This window comes from Hermetia illucens, chromosome 2 (assembly GCF_905115235.1).
Source record: "Hermetia illucens chromosome 2, iHerIll2.2.curated.20191125, whole genome shotgun sequence".
Classification (NCBI taxonomy): Eukaryota; Metazoa; Arthropoda; class Insecta; order Diptera; family Stratiomyidae; genus Hermetia; species Hermetia illucens.
Window position 1 is genome coordinate 79900307 of NC_051850.1, and position 5088 is coordinate 79905394.

The window sequence follows — 5088 nt, forward strand, 5'->3', positions numbered from 1 at the left end:
ATGTTGAGTAATTAATTTCAGCGAACATAAAAACGTCACCAAACTGCCCTGGATAAATCATAAGGCAAGTATGCTGATCTTGATTTTTGTGTGAAACATCGGGTGAAAGGTACGGGAGTGACGGTTCAAAATATTATCATCAAAAATTTTAAAAATCTCTCTCTCAAAACCAATGCAACCGAAAAAAATTTGAAAAAAATCACTGTAGTGCATCTCTACGAAATCTAGGCCTCAATACAATACATCCGGTTCCGATATCTGCACAAATCAAGTTAATAATAGTATATTTCCCCTTTTTAGAAATTTACTCGGCAACCGCCCCCCCCCCCCTTATGTCCATCCTAGAAGTACAAGTGAATTTCGAGCATTCTGCAACGTGTATGACGTCATCATCACATATCAATTCGTCAATACCACAACGAAGTGGGTTCATATGAATGGGGTCGCCAATTTTGTTTTAGTTTTTTAGTTATTTGTATATGAATATCAATTACTCGAAACAGGCATATGTGTATATAGGTATATATGATAGTATATGCGTGCTAATGAAGTTTGCGGGTAGTGTCTAAATCAGATAGATATAATTGCACATTAAATCAGCCGTATTTAATATATCGTAAATCGGAAATATGGGTACAATTAATTTATATATGTGCATGTGTATGTACAGTGTTCGGAAATAGGCAGTTTGTTTGTTTAGGGTGAGGATAATATTTATGGCTATAATATGTACATATGTCTTATAATAATAATAATCTTTGGCGCAACAATCCAATTGGATCAGGGCCTTGGAGTGTGTTATAGCACTTCATTCAAGACCGTAACGATACACTACAGGATAACCTGTAGGAGGCAATGTGGTCAGCACTACGCTCGCCCGAGATTATTGCCCTGATCTGACTCAGGTACTCATTCACAGCTGAGCCGACTGGTTTCCCACGTTAAATCACGATACAAATTATACTGCCCCAGTGAGATTTGAACCGCAACCTTCTGGACGACAGCCTTGTGCTCTAACCATTCAGCATTATGTCTTATAGTTTGGAAAAATATGAATAAATATGTTGGATTTATAGTTATATACGAATAGGAAAATGTGCGTAGAAGTTTCTCATATAAGATGAACACAAAACCTTTATACGCGAAGCGCTAGCTTCCGGTATTCCACGTTGTTTTATTAGCTATCTTCATGATCGCGATATCATGTTCTCATGTAGCGAATGCGAAATTCATCCCAGGCAGGGTCTGCCTCGTCTTCTTTTTCTACCATATCTGATGCTCCTATCTTTATTTTTCCCGTTTGGCCAGTGGGATTTGATGTTGTTTATTGGTTGGTTTTTGGTGCTGGCGTTGCCACCATATATTTTGTCTTGCCTTCATTGATGTGCAGCCCAAGATTTCGCGCTGCCTGCTCGATCTAGATGAACGCAATTTGTACGTCTCGGGTCGTTCGTCCCATGATGTCGATATCGTCAGCATAGGCCAGAAGTTGGGTGGACTTAAAGGGGATCGTACTCCTCGCATTTATCACAGCATCACGGATCACTTTTTCCAGGGCCAAATCAAAGAGGACGCATGTCGTAGACCGTTGTTGACGTTGAATGGTCTCGAGGGTGATCCTGTAGTTTTTATCTGGCCTCGCACATTAGTCAGGGTCAGCGTAGTCAGTATTATCAGTTTCGTTTGGATACCAAATTCTTTCATGGCCATGTAAAGTTCCACCCTGGCTATGCTATCATATGCGGCTTTAAAATCAATGAAAAGATGGTGCAACTGATGTCCATATTCCAACAGTTTTTCCATCGCTTGCCGTAGAGAGAAAATCTGATCTGTTGCTAATTTGCCTGAAATGATGCCTCTTTGGTATGGGCCAATGATGTTCTGAGCGTATGGGGCTACCCGACTTAGCAAGATAACGGAGAATATCTTATAGGTTGTACTGAGCAACGTGATACCTCTATAACTGCTACACCGTGTGATATCTCCCTTTTTATGTATGAGACAGATAATGCCTCTTCGCCAGTCGTCAGGCATTGACCCGCTGTCCCACACCTTGGGCGCAAGTTGATGAACCACTTGGTGTAACTGGTCGCCTCCATATTTAAATAATGCGGCTGTAATTTCATCGGCTCCTGGCGACTTATGATGTTTAAGCCGATGAATTGCACGGACTGTTTATTCTATACTTGGTGGTGGCAGTATTTGTCCGTCGTCTTCAGTTGGCGGGACTTCCAACTCGTCGATGTTCTGGTTGTTCAGTAGTTCATCAAAGTACTTAAGCTATCGCTCCAATGCGCCCAATGTGTCGGGAATTAGGTTTCCCTCTTCGACGTTTGATCAGCACGTGGTCAATTTGGTTGAAAACAGTCCCGTCTGTAGAGGCCCACATTTGTTTGTGGATCGCTTTCCGCGCAAACCACGTACTTTCAACAACCATTTCGTGTGACACTACTAATGGAATAATCCGTCCGTTATCATTCGTATTTTGATGTAAGCTATGGAAGCCAACGTATCGCCTGAATACGGGCCCCGCCGCTACTTGGCTGTTAAAATCCTCAATTATGAGTTTGAAATCATATCTGGGACAGGCTTCGAGGGTTCCTTCTACTGCCTCGTAGAAAGAATCCTTCTCCGGCTCTTTATTCTCCTCTGTAGGACGTGAACGTTAATGAGACTTATATTTCTATACTTGCCTCGCAAACGCGGACTGCATAGCCCTTCGCTTATATTTTCAAAGCCGATAACAGCAAGTTTCATTTTTTGGTTGACTAAGAAGCCTACTCCGACCGCATGGTTTACTGAATGGCCACTATAATATAGGGTGTAGTGCCTCTTTTTCAAGAAACCGGTTCCTGTTCAACACATCTCCTGCAACGCTATTACATCAGCCCTATTTTGGGACTGGGTATCGGCTAACTGCTTGGCAGCTCCATCTCTGTAAAGGGAGCGCACGTTCCATGTGAAAATGCGGAAATCATTACTCCGTTGTCGGCTTCGTCGTTATGTTATCAGTCCAGTCGGAGGTTCCTGTTGTGGTTTCGTAACAAGTTGTTTCCATGTAGGGTTGTCAGCCCTACCCAGCCCTCAACCTGGAGGACAAGCTGATGCAATTTATTCCGTTTTTAAGCGCAGGAGACTTGCCGTCATACTTCTCCGTCTGCAGTTTTTCGTTAGGAAAGAGTTCCCAGCGGTCACCACGTGGATGTGGAGATAGAGTTTGGTAGTAGAGCTTTTGGTGTTGGTTCAGCAGACATTTCCCAAGTTTTATGCTCCATCGTGGGTACCAATCCACGTTTCGCCCTGGGACCTATACTACCCTTTGACTACAAAAAAATCGATACCCCCTATAAAGGCACCCAAAACAACCTGACACTCCCTAAAAAACACTCGGAAAAGATCGCTATCTCAGATACACACCGAACCAACTTAATAAAGGCACCAAATAAAACTTGACATCCCTCAAAAACACTTGAAAAAGATCGCTATCTCAGAAACACACCAAAAATCGGCTTGACATCTCCCAAGACGCACATTAAAGCAACATATCCCAGAAACGAAACTCTGTATCAGCCAAGACGCACAGGGAAAATGTTTATCCCAGAAAAACACCAGAAGAGCTTAACACTCCCTAGGCCACCAACCAAGATACAGACCCGGCAAAAGCATAGACCTCATTCCAAAGCCCCTCCCCGTTCCCAATGCGCAAACCCCGCTAAAAGCCTCCTCCCCAAGCACATATCCGAAAGCTCGTAGAGTGAAGGAGACGGAGCGAGCGAGATAGCATGAAAACTTAAAAACTCTATCGCGCTATCTGACCCTAAAACACAGAACCTATTGGGTGGGTGTCCCACTTACTGACAACTACGGAACTACTGACACGCTGCGTGGTTACTCATGCAGAATCACCGGGAGAAACATCGCCTTCTTTATAATACATTGGATTTCTGGATGTAAAGGAAACATTTGAACGTGTGCTACATAAACTCATCGGGTATATTTTGCGGCAACACCTAAGAGCGCACACAGAGGAGCGCGTTTGCTGACTTCAATTGCTTTACCACGATCCGAAAAGTGAATAAATATTTCGGGTCAATACTATCAGCGAATGATGAACTGCGTTATGGAATTGCTTCACGCATTTGTGTAACCTAGATAAAGTGGCGTTCCGCAACTGATGCTCCATGTGGTGGATGCAGCAACGAACGTCTCAAATTTAAAATTTACCGCAGTGTCATCTGCCCTCTCGCCCTCTATGGTTCTGAGTGTTTGTCGACTATAAAAGACAGTGAACCGCGTGCGGTAATGGGGACGAAGATATTGCGTTGGACTCGTGGCGTAACACGCCTTGATCACATCCGAAAAGAGGGTACCTTTGATCGATATGGGTTGCACTCATCGAGGAAAACTTGCGAGGCGTCTCCGATGGTATCGTCATGTAATTCACGCTTGCCAAGATTGGTCTAAACATCGAAGTCGATGGGAAACAACCAGGAAGCCGACCGGAACAACGATAGGTTGATACAATGGATGGCGATTTGAAAGCCTCACGACTGCATTTAGATCGAGATTTTGAAAAAACCTCGGGTGAATGTCGTTGCTTGTGCGCTTTTTGAATCACATTTAAAATGAAACGCGTTTAATGGCACTGCGGGCGTTTTACTGCCATGGCATATTCAAAATGCCTTGAACTGATCTCAATTAATTGCGGTAGACAGTTTCAGGCTAAGATTAACCGAAATTACTATCATTCCTATGATTTCGTTTCTCCCAGTACTATCTAACGCCAAATCTTTACCACACTTTTTCCCACTAAAAAGAGATCTCAAATTAACAATTCGAATACGACGACCCGCCAGCAGAAATGTGTCGTACCCATGAATCAGACAAATAGAAATTGCGACACGCGTATGTGTCAAAATTTCATGATATTAGTCAGACCCTTCGAAGCTTGTAACCCAGTAGTTCGTTAAAGCAGTGGATATAAGCAATCAAATTATTTCTTTGATTTGAAATAATAAAAATTTGTTTCTTTTTCGTTGGTGTGAATATTTATTCTTGCAAATACCGATATTTCGGGAACCACTTGTT